Below are 10,784 nucleotides of genomic sequence, written 5' to 3' on the forward strand. Positions count from 1 at the left end.
GACAGATTAAAAATTTAATTGGTAATGTTTTGAGATTTGACTGAGATTTGACTCAGTCACCATGTTGGTTCTGGGCCTAATGAAACAACAAGAACCATTGTATGGATGATGAAATTGAGGCACAGAGAGGTTCTGGAACTTGCCAAACTCACAGAGCAAGGCCCCAGACCAAGGCCCAGTCTCTAAATCCTCACTCCACTCTGTCCTCTGGAGGAGCAATGGCTCAAGGAGAAAGTCCTGATTGCTGTCACGGAATCCGTGCTTACAAAATCCCTACTTATGTCAATTGGTTAATGCACAGATTTCACGCCATTTCAGTCAAAACTTCCAATGGGGGAGGGAGGGGACTTCCAATGGATTTTTTTCTTAAAAAAATAATTCTAAAATATATGTAAGAGAATAACTCATATGGGAATGAGGTAGAAAGCTACGCAATTTTTGAAAAGGAAAAATAATGAATAGCCTTGCTCTACCAGATATTGAAGTGGCATACATTATAAAGTCACAGTGATTGAATTAGTTGGAACTGGTGCCAAAATCAACAGACAGGTAAAGGAACTTAAAGCAGGTGGCCCGAAAGAGCCCCCAATGTAACTGCAATTTAGTTATTTATTAAAGAAAGCGTAACAGTCATTGAACAAATGGTAGAACAACTGGTTAAAGATTTAGGGAAAATGTTCTTTTGTTTCTTTTTTAAGGATTTTATTTTATTTTTGTAAGTGATCTCTACACCCAGTGTGGGTCTCAAATTCACAACCCCGAGATCAAGAGTCATATGCTCTATAGGGGTGCCCAGGGTGGCTCAGTCGGTCGAGCGTCCGTCCGACTTCGGCTCAGGTCATGATCTCGCTGCTTGTGAGTTTGGGCCCCACCTCGGGCTCTGTGCTGACGGCTTGGAGCCTGGAGCCTGCTTCAGATTCTGTGTCCCTCTCTCGCTCTGCTCCTCCCCCACTCATGCTCTCTCTATCAAGAATAAAAAAAATAAAAAAAAAAAGTCATATGCTCTACCAACTGAGCCAGCCAGGTGCTCCAGGAAAAAATTTTTAATTATACCTTTGCCTCTTACCATAGATACATTAAAGAGTTAAATGCTAACAAAGCTTAAAAAAAAATAGAAGAAAACATAGATGAATATCTTTTTAAACTTAAGCCCAGTAGACAATCCTCAGAATATCTAATAACACGACAGATATTCAACCTCACTAATTTCCAAGAGAAAGCAAATTAAAACAATGACAATTTAATCTAGCAAATTGCCAAAGGTTAAAAGGAAGTTCAGGGTTATTGTGGGTGTGGGGAAATGGGTAATTTCTTATCCTAGTGGTAGCAATATAAATTGGCATAACTTGTCTACAAAACAGTTTGGCAAGAGTGTTTTCAAGATTTTTATCTATTGACCTAGGTATACCACTTTAAGGAAACTATTCCAAGGAAATACTGAGAAACTCTTAAGTTTATTTATAAGGAGATGTGCCATGGGATTATTTAGAATAAAAACAAATAACTTAAAAGTCTAACAGTAGAGGGAGAGTTAAATGAATTAAGAAATAACATGTTGTAATTCTAGTTTATAAAATCTGATGGGTTCCAAATTTTGAAAAATGCGTGGTTAAAGAGAGAGGTATAGTTATAGGATAGATAGAAATAAAAATATTAAGAAGGAAATAACTGAAATATTAATAGGTGAGTGACCAGATTACTGATTATATTTATGTTTTTAGAATTTTTTCAGCTTCCCTATAATTTATGTTTTGCTTTAAGACTTCCAAAAATGTTCACATTGATTTAAAAATATTAATCAGTCCTTCTCTTTTTAAGCCTCCATTGTCTCACCCAAGATATCTGGAACATGTGTTTCTCCAAGGCCATGATGAAGGGGTCATGCTCTGGTCCCAGTCAATCTTCTCTGCTAATCCTTGGGGACACATGGGGTCAGAGCCCTGGACAAAGCAGGAGGAAATGAAGAAATCAGGGATGCTTGCTTCATTCACATTTAATACGAAGCCATTCGCTGTCCCCTTGGGCTTCGTTTCTCTGTCTCCTCTGTGTCTACCATCAAATAAGTTGTTCCTTTAGTGTCTAGTCTATAGCTAGTAAGGGAACTATCATTTCCTTAGGCTCCCTGTTTTGGGGGAGAAAGAATTATTCCTCTTCACTATTTTGTAAGTGGTAAATACCAGGGCTCCTTGGTTGCAGCTCCTGGCATCACAGAGTAAGAATATTAACTTGGCATGCGTCTGTCCCTAGAGACCCTGTCGGCCCAGCAGTCCAGGCTGACTCAGGAAACCTGACTCAGCAGCCTCCCAGGGCCTGAATACCCTCCCTGCTTCACCCCTGCAGTGCTTCACAACCCTGGTGTTCACCAGGAGGGACCTCAAGGGCCAGGCCGCTCACGTATGGATATGGTTTGACTTATGCAGGGACAGCTATGAGAGGGGGAAAAAGAAGAGGAAAGTAGGAGTGAAGGAAAAGATGGTGTGGAAGGAGAAAGGCACAGGGATACACACACACACACACACACACACACACACACAAACACACAGGCATTTTCAGCCCAGGCTCTAAAATGGTTTGTACCGGTGGCCTGCCTTCATTAAACACCACCAGCTGAATAGTAACCCTACTGGTGTACCAGCTTGGCTCTGGAGTGTGGGTGGCCTTAGCACTTACCTGTGGAAGCAGCTGCCTGGGAGTCTCCTCCTGGAACTATATGCTGTGCACGGATTGAACACAAGGTGGCAGTAATACCACATCCCAGCTCCCATGCCCGCGTCACCCTGTTCGCGCACACCACAAGGGGCCTGATGCAAGCTAGAAACGTGCGCACGCACACCCACACGCCCACACCCACATATACACACCTATCCTCTAAATAAAATGATGACATAATATCCTCAGGTGGGACCTGTGTGTTCCATTGAGTTTGCCTCTTTAGTAGGAATTACCGGCAAGACAGGCTACATGATTTGTAGGACCCCATGCAAAATGAAAACGTAGGGCTCCTTTTTCAAAAAGCAGGAGAAAGGTGCTATGAAAGGTAGTAAAATATACAACTGAGCTCCAGTGCAGTGAGACAGTCCCTCAAGCTGACCTCAAGCACCTCTTGCTTATTGCTCTGTGGCTTCTGTGAGGTCCACATGTGACACCTAAGGAACCAGGGGCCCGCTTAACACACATACAGGACTACCAACTGCAGGGCCGTGGACACCCGCGGGGACACCCTGAACCAATAGGGGACAGAAGTCTATGGAGAACACGTCTCCTGTGACTCCTTGAAGGCTCAGAGATACGGAACTCCAGTCATGAATACAGTGACACATCCTGACATTGCCTTTTCCTCTTTGCTCATTCCACCGCCCTGATCCCCTCACTCCTGCTCCCCAGGCTGGCTGCCCACAGCTATTACTTGCACATAAGCCTCTGTCTTGGATTCTGTTTTGGGGGGTGTTGGGCAAGTAGCAGGGGAATTCAGGCTAAGACAGAAATATCCCATCCAAACAGATCAGCCAAATCTTGTTGATTCTACTTCTAATTGTCTTTTAAATCGTCTCCATTCCTACTGGCTCCTGTAGGCCAGACCCTCTTCATCTCTTGCCTGAATTAGCATCAGGGGGATTCCGAATTGCTCTTTTTCCATACTCCCCTTTTTTCAACTTAACCTGACTTTTCTCACAAAAGCATCCCCCTTTTTCTGCTGCCAGAGTGAACTTTCTAAACTCTACAACTACTCATTTTTGGTAGTTCTCCAATGCCTGCAGAATAAAGCCCAAACCCCTTATCTCAATCTGTGATCATACTAGCCGTCTACAGCACGGATTCCCGTTCCTGCTAAGCACCTCTAACCAGGTTAGATTCCCCAATTTACAAGGTTCCCCTCGGAGGCTCTTCCTCGTGAAGCCTTTATTTCGGGTAACCTCTCCACTGGGTTCAGTTTAGTGTATCAAATGCATAATTGAACCCCAGGCACATAGTCATTTGAGTCACTCGTGGGGGCGAGGAGTAGGCAATGAGGTGGGTGGACCCACTCATTCTTCCAGGCCTGGCTCCCTGGCTCATAGCTGCATTGCTGTATTTTTTTAAACAATTTAAAAATATTTATTTATTTTTGAGAGAGAGAGAGAGAGAGAGAGAGAGTGCTAGCAGGGGAGGGGCAGAGAGAGAGGGAGACACAGAATCTGAAACAGGCTCTAGGCTCTGAGCTGCCAGCACAGAGCCCAACGTGGGACTTGAACTCACAAACCATGAGATCATGACCTGAGCTGAAGTCAGTTGCCTAACCGACTGAACCACCTAAGCGGCCCTTATTATTATTATTATTATTATTATTATATTTTATTTTTTAATTTTTTTTCAACGTTTATTTATTTTTGGGACAGAGAGAGACAGACCATGAACGGGCGAGGGGCAGAGAGAGGGGGAGACACAGAATCAGAAACAGGCTCCAGGCTCTGAGCCATCAGCCCAGAGCCCGACGCGGGGCTCGAACTCACGGACCGTGAGATTGTGACCTGGCTGAAGTCGGACGCTCAACCGACTGCGCCACCCAGGCGCCCCTGTTATTATTATTATTTTAGAGAGAGTGTGTGTGTGAGCAGGTGAGACAAGCAGAGGGGGAGAGAGAGAGAGAGAGAGAGAAAGAGAGTATCTTAAGCAGACTCCACATCCCATAATACAGGGATCATGACCTGAGCTGAAATCAAGAGTCAGACGCTTAACCGACTGAGCCACCCTGCATTACTGTTTTTTAATTCTGCTGTGATTCAGAGACGCCAAGTAAATTGGTGCTTGACACAGAAATGGCTGAGGATAATCGTATTTATAAGAATCTGAACACAAAGACATGAGGCACAGATCTGCAGGTAATTCTCAACTCTTCTATCCAGCTCCCAGTGTTCATGATCTCAGACATGGCTGTGGTTTGGTCATCAGCCAGAACCCCTGAACTCAGGAAACTTCTAGAAGCCTCTGCCCAACTATCATTTTCATCTTTTAGAAACTAACGAATTGTGGTGGTAGAAAAACATTTTGAGTAGGACCCCTAGCATGACGCCTGCCCAGATGAATCATCACTCCGCCCTGGGAAGACCGTAAGCTCCATCAGCATGAGATACAAAGTATGCACAGGCATGTTTCTGAGAGTGCAGGTGCAGCTCTATGCCTGCACATGACATGCCACCTCTGAACATCCACCTGCAGCCCTAATAAAAGGAGCCTGCTCACCCCTGTTCCACGAGACGCAGCTTTGGAAGTAATTCCCCGTGTTCTCCTTATTTGCTGCAAATAAAGACAACTCTGTGAGGTGGCTCCACCTGCTGTAGTCTGTAATTCACCAAGGAACGGACCCACATTGGTTCCGCAACAGTATCTGTGCAGAAGCCCAGCTATCAACTCCACTCTCCATCCTCCCTTCCTACGCCCTCTCCTCCAAGGCCACTTCCCAGTTCAGGGGCCTGGTTTACTTTCCCTCGCTGTATTCATTACCTGTGGCTGCTTTAACAAGTTGCCACCAACTGGGTGACTTAAAACAACAGAAATGTATTCTTTCGGGGCTCTGGAGGCCAGCAGTCCAAAATCAAGGTATTGGCAGGGTCACACTCCCTCCAGGGGCTCTAGGGGAGGATCTGCCCTTGCCTCTTCCAGCTTCTGCTGGCTCCTAGCATTCCTCAGCTTCTTGTGATATCACACTGCAGTCCCTGCCTTCGTCTTCCCCTGGCCTTCTTCCCCGTGTGTCTCTTTGTGTTCAGACTCTTACAAGCACACCCTCATTTGCATTTAGGCCATTCTAAGCCAGTATGATGTCATCTCAATCCTTACCTTAATTATATCTGCAAACGTCCTACCTTCAAATAAAGTCACACTCTGAGGTTGTAGGAGGCCATGAATTTGGGGGGAGCTCTATTCAACCCACTACACTCGTCTACTTTAACTGTATCGAGAACTCAGTGCCAGCACTTCTGCTTTTTTGTTTATTCATTTTTGAGAGAGAGAGAAAGAGAGAGCGCATGTGCACACATGGGGGGGGCGGGCAGAGAGAAAGAGACAGAAGATCCGGAGTGGGCTCTGCACCAACAACACAGAGCCCGATGCGGGGCTCAAACTCATGAACCGTGAGATCACGCCCTGAGCCGAAGTCAAACACTTAACCGACTAAGCCATCCAGGTGCCCCAGCACCTCTGTTTCTTTACCTCCTTTTTCCTCTTCTCACCTCCAAGTTCCTCTTTTCCTGTTTGACTCCATTAGGATGACTCATAATCCGTGTGCTCAGGACTCAGCCATCCTCTTTCTAAACAAATATACAAAGGTTAAGTATGTATTTCTTACAATTCTCATAGGGGACGTCAGAGTCAGGGAGGGCGGGACTTATACATTCATGCACACATTCTTCAATATTGTACTTGTTTGACATGTTCCCCACGCTGTCAATATATGTAATTATATATTATTATATACTGTAGATATTATACATATATATTATAATATACATATTATTTGTATTAATTTCCCCAACTCATTTGAAAGTTCCTTAAGGCAATGTGTTGTTTTCAACTTGATACCCAAGTTCTTTGTGGAGTGTCTGCTGTATAAATATTTATTGGATTGTGATCATTCAGAATTTACCTTTGACTGTGTCCTAACCAGACACTGATGATCTGCCCAGGAAGGGACTAGATTGGCACAGAATTCTCTCTTCATCACTCATGGACTTTTCTTTCAAATTCAGCCTCCATAGATACAAGCTGCTGGCCTAGTATTTGAGGAAAAAGGTACCCTCTGTCTCTCCCTTCCCAGGCATGACAAAGACCACACCCACAATGCAGACGGGAATAATCTAAGCATCTTGTCTTTCCCGGAGGAAAGGAGCCAGAGTTGCCTCAAGAGGATCCTGAGGGAGCAAAGGACTTCCTAGGCCTCTCTGAAACACAGGTGTGAAGCATGTGTCACGTACTCCTGGAAAGAAAGTAAAGTCCATGAGGATGGAGATGAGGCTTGGCCTCTGTACCCCTAGGATCCAGTATGCTGCCCTGCACAGAGCCAGACCCAGCAAACCCCTGATGATAATGACGATACTTACTCATCTGCTGAAACCCAAGCAGATGTGGTCATTCCGCTCTCCCCTGGAATGCCTGGGAGAGCTTGCCTGCTCCCTGAAGAGACAAGGACCCCCAGAGCTACCTGGCCTTCGAGCGTTCCAGGCCTTCTGCCTCGGCAGGGTTCCAGGAGAGCCACGGCACTCTCTGCACGGGGCTTCTGTGCCCAAGGCCATGGTCCCCTTGGTCATCAAGCTGATTCAGTTGCTGGCTCCTGCCTCCGCAGCTGTGTGGTTGCCTCCCTCTCCTCTAACCAGAGGGAAGACCACACTTATTCTGAGGGTTTGGATCTGACTCTGTGCTATCCCAGGCCCCCTCCTCCAGCTGCTTGTGGCCCAGGCTGAAAACAAAATGTTTCGTGTGGTTTCGGGGCTGAGGTCACACCCGTTTTCTTTTGCAATGTCCCTAACAGATTTTCATTTGGGGGAATACACGGTTGAGAGGAAAACAGCTTCTTCTTTCTTTGACATCATTTCTCCTTTTTCTTTCTTCTTTCCCCTCTTCCTAGTTTTTCTAAATTCCGAATGCTGGTGAAAAGGCAAAATGTTAGCATTTAATGGAAGTGCATTGCTTTTAGTAGCTATGGGGACAGAAATATCAAAGAGCTAGAAGTTAATGGGATTCAAGGGTAGGCAACCTCTGCAAAGCCACAGGGTGAGTCCTGATGATGCCAGCACAAGGCAGAGGTGGGCTTTTCTGGAGAAGACACATGGTCAGGTGATCCTGCAGGCTGCCCAGCAGCCCTGGAGCAGCAAAAAATGTGTACCCTGTCCTTTTGTCCAAAGTCCATGCTGGAGCTTGGGAAGGAGCAAGAGCAGAGCATTCATTTTACTCTCACTTTACATTCTCTGTCTGCCCGAGACCCTTCTCCATGGCTTTCTCCCAGAAATCCAAGGATCCTTAAGTTCTACCCCATCGCTCCCTCCCTGCCCCCGCACCCCGCCAGGCTAACTTACGTTAAAGAAAAATATTCCTGGATGCACCTTGTCTCCTGCTGAGTTTATTAGTTGTCAGCCAAAGCAGGGGAATCCGAATTTTGTCCTGATTTATTGCGGAAAAGGAAATTAAAATTGTTTCTAGATCTTTTTCATCCCGTTCTTTGCTGTCACAAACAGCTAATACACTCTTTTATGTTATTCACTAATTGCTTTCATGTCTCATATCCAAGGGCAGGACTCAACACTTTCTCAGATTTCTCACAATGTACAGCACACAGTAGGCATTCAGTCCTCAGTAAACATCTTTTCATCAACTAATTAAGTTACTGGATTGAGTTTGATTTGCTGAACATCTGCTTTCAGGGATCCATTTGTTTTTGTTTTTGTTTTTGTTTTTGTTTTTTCCCTTGGATGTAATTCCCAGTGAACAGCGCCCTGGACTTCTCTGCTCAAGGAAAAGGAAAGGGAACAGAAGTGCAATGGTAACTACCTAAATCACTACACCACCGTAGAATGCAAGCTGTAGGGTTGGTAGTGTCCTGTACAGCCCTGGGAAATGTTGTGTGTATTCCCTGAAAGATACATGAAGAATACGGACTACTATTAATTCATTTACTTCTTTCACAGAACCACAGGGCGATACTTCATTAATATTGGTTCCCTCCTACTACAGGGAATGCCAGTCCGTCTTTCCCTCTAGAAATATAAACTCCAGTGATGATGCCGATGATAATTAGTCTATTTTGTTCAACTTTACATCCTCATCTCATAGAGCGGTGTCTGTCCCATGGTATACATTCAATAAGTATATATTTTTTAAGTCAGCAGAGATTACTTGAAATGTTTATTTATTTATTTTTGAGAGAGAGCAAGGGAGGGGCAGAGAGAGAGGAAGAGAGAGAATCGCAAGCACGCCCCACACTGTCAGTGCAGAGCCAGATGCGGGACTTGAATCCACAAACCGTGAGATCAGGAGCTGAGCTAAAATCAAGAGTCAGACGCTTAACCGAGTGTCTGAGCCACCCAGGCACCCCAACATTCACTAAGTATTTAAAGGGAGTTCAGGTTATCTTCTGTGTAACCTTACAGATTGTGGTAATCAGCCAAGTAGAGATTAGACTTGTCCTCTCATACATTTGAAGTCTGTCCCCGAGCTTTGATGTCAGACCAAGTGTCTCCCAGTCTGATTTGATCTGGGATTCTGTAAAAAAAAAAAAAAAAAAAACAAAACCAAAACCTCAGCCTCTTGCTTTCAATAACCACGAATGGTCTGCTTCTGGAAGATGAGGAACATTTGCAGTAGTGAGGGGAATGGCAACCCAGTAGGAAAAGATGATGTAATGAAGGCGAGAGAACAGGCCCACACAGGCGGGCGTTTCAATGCAGACTACATGCGTCTGTGGGGGATGTCCATAGCGACCACCCAGGTCTTTTACAGGAGTCTTTTTCCCTCTTGTTTCATTTAATCATCCTTCACCCTTCTATGGTAATAGGTCGGGTTCTGATGAATGTTGATTTTAATACTGGGGAAGAATTAGAGAGGACTGGCCCAAACTGGCCCTCTGTGATGGTATTATTTGGAATAATAAATCTTGAGAATCACTGTTTCCTTTGAGAAGACCCCGACTTCTCAGATACAGACGGGAGTCTCTTAATCTTGAAGTGCGCTCACGAGGCCCAAAGATCATTTGCTCCATTTTTCAGATGGAGAGACCACAGCATGGGCATTGACCTGAGGCCAAGCATGCCAGACCTGCCATGGAGGTTTTTCTCATCCTGGCCTTGTATTGCCAGAGAGCAATGGGACCTTGACCTGTTGCTACTCTCCGACAGAGAGAATGATGTGCTCCATGGTTCCAACACTGTCGTGTTTTTTCTGGCTTATGTATCTTACCACCGCAATGAAGGCCCAGACGGAAGTGATCATCTACAAAGCTCTTTGAATTTAGGATCTGTTCCTACAGGGGAATGGGGCATTAGGGGAAAATGAACTGGTGGGGATTACGTAATTAAAAATTTTGAAATAATTAGTGGTTTCTGGCCTGTACACTGGGGGGGTAACCCCAAGATGCTTTTGCCCTCAGTTTTTGGTCCCAAGGGACTCAGTAGGAGCTGAAGACGGTGTTGGCCCCACCGTGTACTGGCTCTGGGAGCTTGAGCGAGTTACATCACTCGAACTTCTCACCTGTAATAGTATCCATTTCATTGGGTTATTATGAGGATCAAATGATTTAGATTTGGAAACTTTAAGAATGTTCCATAATTAGAGCCCTTAAAATAGCACTTGACACACAGTATGTGTTCAATAAATGCTCTCTGATGATTAAGATGATGGTGATTTTCTTTCTAACCAGAGGCCACAGGTACCCTTGGCTCCAAAACTGGCTCATGTCATGAAATGACAATTTCTATATCTGACTGACATCTGGTTTATTGGACCTTACCCTAAAATGAAAGTCTACTGGGCATTTCCAGCAAAGGAAAAAAAAAAAAAGAGTAAGATTTAGGACGTAAGCAGAGGAATGGTTAGAGAAATGCAGATAGAAAAAGTAATTAATTTTTGTACTCACTCAACAATCTTTATTGTGTATCTGCCATATTCAAAATACCATACAGGACTGTGGGGGGAATATTAGTACATGCATCTGTACATGTGTGTGCACATACACACATGGGACTGTTTCTGCTCTCAGAGCATCTATTCCCCTCTTCTTCGGGAGGTTTCCGTGGGACCCCAGGCAGGGGTAGGGCTGTTCC

This window comes from Prionailurus viverrinus, chromosome F1, assembly GCF_022837055.1.
Source record: "Prionailurus viverrinus isolate Anna chromosome F1, UM_Priviv_1.0, whole genome shotgun sequence".
In the NCBI taxonomy this organism is placed as follows: domain Eukaryota; kingdom Metazoa; phylum Chordata; class Mammalia; order Carnivora; family Felidae; genus Prionailurus; species Prionailurus viverrinus.